The following is a 7,275-nucleotide window of genomic DNA, read 5'->3' on the forward strand; positions in this document are numbered from 1 at the left end:
CCTATAATGCGCCATTAATAGCAAAAACAGATCCACCACTAAGAGCCTTTTTTCTAATAGTGTCACCGGCAATGCCGCGACATCCATAGCTGGCATGGTGCCCGCCATCAATGCAAGCATCTCCTACGTATACGTCGTCTTCAACTAAGTCTCCCGGATGTCCCAACTTGGATCCTGTTCGTTTCCATATAAAACACAGCGTTGTTTTGCAGTCCGATTGTGCCAAGTCCACGTGCAGGGCCGGTCCATGCATGTTCGGGGCCCTGGGGCGAAACTAAAACTTAGGGCTCTCACACATAGATGAATACTTCACTTATTTTCGTTAGTAAGAAACCAATCCGTACCATATAACAATTTACATCTCAATGATCTTGGCTTCATCTAAATAATTATTTGTTTACCCGCAAAAAAAATTATTTGGTTGTTCAAATGAAACAAAACCAATATCACAAATTCCCAAGGATAACCACTGGTTCTGAAACTTTAATTGCTCCCATTGGGAATTCCTTTAAAAAAGATATTGTATCAACAAATTTAATCCCATTATTTTCTTTCCTCTAGTCACAGTTCACTACTGGCAAAATACTTACTGGAAGATATTCCACAACAAAAATACAAAAAGTGCAATTTTTGTTCAAGATATATATGGTCAAGGAAGGAAAGCACCTTAATATGGATGGTTGGATCGGCCGCAAGAAAAGAACGAATCCATGGAAACCTCAGCCTGTAATATCTGAAAAATATCCTCAAATACAAGAGACATATCACCTCCAAATTATAATTCCTATGTTACCATGGATCGACATTATTTAATATTTAATCGTCAAACTGAAGAACGAGATTACTTGAAAGAACAAAGAAGAACCCGTACCATCTCTCAACCATGTGGGGATGGAGAAGAATGTATGGGATGAAGAAGAGCTAATTGGGGACTGGAATTGCGCCATTTGTCTCCGTCAATGGTTGGCCGCGACCTCAAAATCAGAAAGGCATGGAAAGGGCGGCGCTGTTCTTGGAGATTAGATCGGGAATTGGGGAAGAAGAGGAGACGCCCAACTGCAGAGCGAGATCCCGTCGGGATTGATTAATTCGTTCGTGTGACTGCTGCACATGTCCAACAGCGTGGTGGGCTTTGCCTGACTGGTTCACTTTGGGCCCTCTGTATTTTTCTGGGTATAAAACTAAACAGAGAGAACTACACCTGGGCCGGGGCCCCTGTTTCCAGGGGGCCCAGGGCGAGCGCCCCGTTTGCCCGCCCTATGGGCCGGGCCTGTCCACATGGAACCCATCGTCCGTGTCAACAATCATCCTCGCAGCCGGAGATGTAACGATGAGGGCCGACGTAGCAAAGGTCATCAACATGCTTACCTTGAAGTTTTTTCATTTTAATTTTATACTATTACTTGAAGAACGCGAAACATTTTGTAATTGTGAACAATTCTTGAAAAATGAACATTTTCTTATAAAAAGCTAACTTTATCCGTAAAAACCAACATTTACATTTTTCGAAAAACGAATATTTTTTTAAAAACTACAAATCAATTTTGAAAGTAGTTTTTCGAATTTCCCAAAAGTTTTTATAAATTTCTGATAAATTTCTCATTTTAAAATAAATATACAAATTTGAAAAAAAATGAACAATTTTCAATATTTTTTTAAATGTAAACATTTTATAGAAAATCGAACAATTTTTCAAATTCCAAACTGTTCTGACGAAGGCAACAATTTTTTAAATTATGTATAATTTTTTAATATACTGAACATTTTTTGCAAATTTGAAGTTTATAAAAAAATAAAACAGATAAGAAAAGAAGAAAATGAATAATGGAAAACCAGGAAGAAAACCAAATAAAAAAATGAAAAATCAGTAAAGAAACAACAGGAAAATAATGACTCAAAACCATGCAGATTCCTCCAGAACATTCCTAAAATCTTCTCGCGCCTGTGCGATACACCAGAAATTTGTCGCACCGTGCATCATATTGGAAATTCACATCAACATTACCAAGGTCATTCACGTGTGTTTCCTATTTAGTGCACTACTCGTGGCCAGCGCACACAGCAGATAGCCGCTTCAGGCCGTGTGGTTAATTTTGGTTTGGGAACATACTAGATCTTCTTCTGCCGACTGTATTTTCCTTTTCCTGTTCTAAATCTGCTGGTACACTGGTTTTTCCTTCTTTTTACTTTCAAAATTCGCAACAAGTTTTCCAATTTCATGAATATTTTTTTGAAAAAATTGAACATTATTTTGGAATACATGAACATTTGCCAAATCTATTAAGAAATTCGGGAATACCAGAACATTATTTTAAAAATTATGAACTTTTTGTAAATTCGTTAACTTTATTCAAATTCAGGAGTAGTTTTCTTTGGTGCACATTCAGGGGTTCTGAGCATCGAAAAATTATTAATGACAACAAAATGCTTTGTTTGGAAGTTTTTTCAGGTGCAACAAAATGTTCTGGTACCAACTATAGTAAGTCATCGATTGGTTTGATGGTTAGGAAGGTAGTTTTGTACCTTCGAGCCACCAGAGATCAAACTCCAGATTCGAGGGCATGTGTATATTGTTAATGCATATCATTCTATCAATATAAGGCGACGTTTATGTCGCATGTGGTGACCTTAATGACTTTGTCAATGTGTGTGTGTGTGCGGGGGGGGGGGGGGGGGGGGGGGGGGTGGGTGAAGGGGGGTGTTGTAAATATTGGCAACTCGTATTTAATAAATAAATTATAATACTAACCTACGCATTCTAATTCGCATGTCCTCTTACATGACTATTCACGCCCCCTAAAAGTTGACCTGGGACACCCATTTGAAATTATTACCACTCCATACAATTGCATACTAATTCATTCTAAGGGCAGACATATAGTCACTCTCGAATCTTCTATTGAGATATTTAATGATAATTCTAGTAAACTAAAGTTTGGCGAATATATATTATTCCGTCATGATCAAGTTCAAGGCCAACGATAGCAACAAAAACTAGAAATGTTTCTTTTATAATTATAACTTGCACACATATGTATGTGTAAGACACTACTCAACCTATATAGGAAACATAATAATAATCTTATTGGGAAAAGTAATATACTTGACATTTGAACTTCCCTTATTCTTTTACTTAATTTTCTATTATAATAATTATATTGTATTTTGCAACCATTAAATGGCTTTGAATAGTCAAAATCATAGCATACGTATTGTATGAGTTATGATTCATTAGAATAATTCGTTAGTCCGTGTAGCCACCACTAGGTTCAACTTACCCCGGTGACTTGTTATGTCCTAAATTTGTTCAAAGTTTGATTTAAAGATAATTTGTGATGTGGGAGGGGTATGTAGCAGGCCCCGTCTAGAGGTATCATGAGATTCACAACCATGATAGTTTCTGCAACCATGGTATTCTAAGTCCTGGATCTGAAATAATTTGACTTGGATGAAATTCTGGTATAGGTTGTGTTGGTTGGTTTGTACTCTAATCAATTGTGGTCTGATTCCTCTCAACATTTGGGGGTTCATTTGTTGGTTCATGTGTGGGTTCAGTTGGGATTGTGCTCACAGCAATTAAGCGGAGGGGGTTTGTAGTCACATTGGTAGGGTCAAGTTCAGGTTCGACATCAGTAGGGATTGGAGCAGGCCTTTGGGGAGGGGTTGAACTGCTTGCAAAAAAACTATGCATATCCATAGTCTTTCTCTTCATTTTCAAATCTGCAAACAAATTGTAACTGGCACTAAACAAATTAACAGTTCATGAACTTGCAGACAAACTGTAATTGACACTAGACTAACTAATAGAGAAATCAACAGAAACCAATAATTTAGAAATTAAACAACTGGATGCAGCGAGTAATGGGTCGCAACCTCCTCGGAGCAGGGCGTGGCGCTGATGGCTGCCGGCGCCTCCGCTTCTCCAACCAAGAGCCAACGGGGAGGTCGCCCGTCGTGCTTGATGCTACGGGACGGACTGCTGCTGCCTGCTGGATGCGCTCCGCGCGCGTCGTGGAGCCGCCTGCAAGAGGTGGGCGCGTCGTCTGCCGGATGGCGAGGCGGGGATGGCCGGAGGACGGGATGAGCGGAGGCTGCCGCTGCGTGGGTAGGCGGCGGCGCGTCAGGTTCGCTCGAACCAGGAGCACGGGAGAACGAGAGTGGAAGGAACGGCGCATACAGAACTGGTCCCTAGGTTTCCTCATGGGCTCTTGCCTGGGCGGTGGAGAAGTTGAGTCGGGCCGATGCAAACTAGCAGTAATTTTTTTTTGCTTTTTCTGGAGGGCAGGCTTCAACAGGCTGAAGCCTGCCCACTAGACTCGCGTGTGGGCCAAGCCTCAGCCTCATAATTGCAAAGGATGTTCCGAAATTTTAGTGGATACTAATATGCTCCTCATCTCAGAATTTAGATCACAATTAAATGAAGCTAAATTTAAACTTAAACTTGGCAAAAACTAACCTAAAGTCAGATCAAAATAACTAATGTTTCTGTTAATGAGATTTCAGCGACATCTGTATTAATTCATGTGTGTGATTTTCTTTTCTTTTCGGTATGGGTGTGTGATTTTCTTTGCCACTGTATGCTTGTCTTGTTATCATGGGAGTTTAGGCTTCTTCCATTTATATGAAATCTATAGAAATTCTACGATGTTCCAGTAGAGAATTAATTCTTGTCCTCCATATTTCTAAGGGAAGCAAACATTAACTCAGATTCAATGTAAAAACATTTTTATCATATGAGCCAAATGATATCTCTTTTCCTTCGTACCTCCTCCCCCAACCTCCATGTCACTACGTGGTGAGCATCTACAGCATGCCCACATCTACGTGTACCAGCTCCCCCAAGAGACATTCGATGGGCCGTAACCTGTGAAACACATGCTCCACAATCGTGTTGGTGTGTCTTTGATTTTTGATTTAGTACGACTTTAAATCAAAGACAGTTATTTTGAGACTAAGGGAGTACTTGCATTTGTCATGTTTTAGCTAGGTTGGTCATGGCCACGTTGCATGCATTTGGTTTATCGAGTGCAATTTGGTCTCCTGCATGCATCCATGGGCTATTCTTTTTTAAAATACGCACCATCATGCGTATCATATATTCATAGAAGGAGTAGCCAAAATGACCGATACAACGCCTTTCAGTGAAGTGCTACATCGAGAGGTTAACACCCACATCCACCAAGACAACATCGGCACACAACTTGCCTTGCCCAAACTGAAGGCAAACAATGGCGAAGAGGACGGACACGGAGCACATAGGCCGCGTCCCAACCGAACCGAACACCTCATAGCATGACTAAAACACCAAAGCAATCTAAATCAATGTGCTCTCCACTCATGGCGCCTAGACGATGGTCAAGTGGACAGCAGGAACTACCCTAGCTCAATGAAGAAAAAAAGAAAAGAAAAATTAGTGTGGCTGCTGGGATTCGAGCACAGGTCTCCACGGCCACAACATGCAATTCTCACTGCTAAACTACAGCCACAACGTGAAATTCTCACCAACATGCATCCATAGGTGAGCATCTCAACTTGTTTCAAGGCTCGTGGACAACCGTTGAGTACTATGCCATTGTGGCACATGTACTCGTATTAATTCATCCTCTCTGTATAAGACGCCAGTGTGGTTGAACTTCCGGCGTAAGTGTAGGTATAGGCATGGTTTGCGTACGCCCTTCCGTTCTTGGCCGGCCTGTGACGTACTCCTCCGTCGATTGTAGGTTCGTGTGCTGCTGCATCTCTCTCTCCCTCTCTCTCTCTCTCTCTCTCTATGTGTGTGTGTCCCCCCCCCCCCCCCCCCCCCCCCCCCCCCCCCCCCATATTACTTACTACCTGTCCCATCTTCAACGTCCGCGCGGCCAGTGGATACCACTTGCTTGTCGTCCAGGGTTACTCAATAAACCACGTACCCATCAGGTCTCACTCATTCATCATCGGCGCCAACGCTGGCGCATCCACTTCTTGCCCAAAAGTGGGGACAATGTTCGCATCGTCACACTTGTTCTTACCCTCATCGAGAGCACTAAAGAGCCTGTGATGGCGCAGTTCGAGTTTAGTTTCGTTGACGAGACCGACAAGCAAGATCCGGCACGTATCCACGACAGTGAAATATTCGATTTACGAACTTGTAAGGTCAAGGTCATGAAAAGAGAGGCCTTGGAGAAACACCTGAAGGACGACAGTTTCACCATCCGGTGCGACATCGTGGTCTTAAATCCAACATGCGGCACTTCTCGATTTGTTGCGGTGCCACCGTCCGACATGCAACAGAACTTTACCGACCTTCTCATGGCCGGGCAGGGCACAGACGTGGTCTTCTGTGTTGGTGGCAGGACGATCGCTGCTCACCGCTCCGTCCTGGCAGCCCGCTCTACTGTCTTCAGGGCGTCACTCTTCGGTCCAATGCAGGAAGGCACCTCGTCGTCGGTCGTGCAGATAGACGACATGGACGCGGCGGTGTTCAAGGCAATGCTAGGGTTCATCTACGGTGACACGTTGTATGCAGTGAAGGAGGAGACCAATGACGAGGACATGGTGTTGCTGCAGCACCTGCTCGTGGCGGCGGACAAGTAGAATATCCAGAGGCTGAGGATGATGTGCGAGAAGAAGCTTTGCGAGCACATCGGTGTAGGTATGGTGACGAGCATCCCGGCGCTTGCCGAGCAGCACGGTTGTCATGGACTGAAGAAGGCGTGCTGCGAGTTCCTCCGGTGTCCGGACAACCTGAGGGCGGTGGTGGACACGGACGGCTTTGATCACTTGTGCAGGAGCTGCCCCCCTCATATGAAGGATATGATCCTTGGCGTGCTACCGGCAAAGTAAGACTTCTTCATATTAGTGCTAGTTCATCTATTGGGGCAATATCACGCCAACCCATATCCCTGCAGGGTACGTGCCGCCTAAGGAGGGTGGCGGAGCTCCTGGATGGCGAGGGGTCCTGGTGCATGTACCTGCTCCGCCGCTACTTCCTCCCTGCGGATGTCGACGTCATCACCAGTATCCGTACATCGACCCGCGTCACCGAGGATATTATTGCATGGGCACTGGAGAGGAACGGTATCTTCACCGTTCGGTCCGCCTACCGCCTGGCCATGGACGAGCGCGAGCGTCCTTCGGCTTCCACCACGAGCAGGGCACCGGATGGTCGTCGCGCCATCTGGAAGATCATATGGGGGTGCCCTGCTCCCCCTAAGGTACGCGTGTTCGCTTGGAGAGTCGTCACCAACTCACTTGCTACTTGGGCCAATAAAGCCTCGCGACACCTCGAGCTTACTG

The 7,275-nt window shown here is 44.3% G+C and overlaps 1 pseudogene; it reads left to right on the plus strand.

Annotated features, from left to right (window-relative positions):
* Window positions 1-6,036: 6,036 nt before the first annotated feature.
* LOC123171467 (BTB/POZ and MATH domain-containing protein 2-like) lies at window positions 6,037-6,822 on the plus strand (annotated as a pseudogene).
* The last annotated feature ends 453 nt before the right edge of the window (window positions 6,823-7,275 follow it).

This window comes from Triticum aestivum, chromosome 7D (genome assembly GCF_018294505.1).
Source record: "Triticum aestivum cultivar Chinese Spring chromosome 7D, IWGSC CS RefSeq v2.1, whole genome shotgun sequence".
NCBI classification, from domain to species: domain Eukaryota; kingdom Viridiplantae; phylum Streptophyta; class Magnoliopsida; order Poales; family Poaceae; genus Triticum; species Triticum aestivum.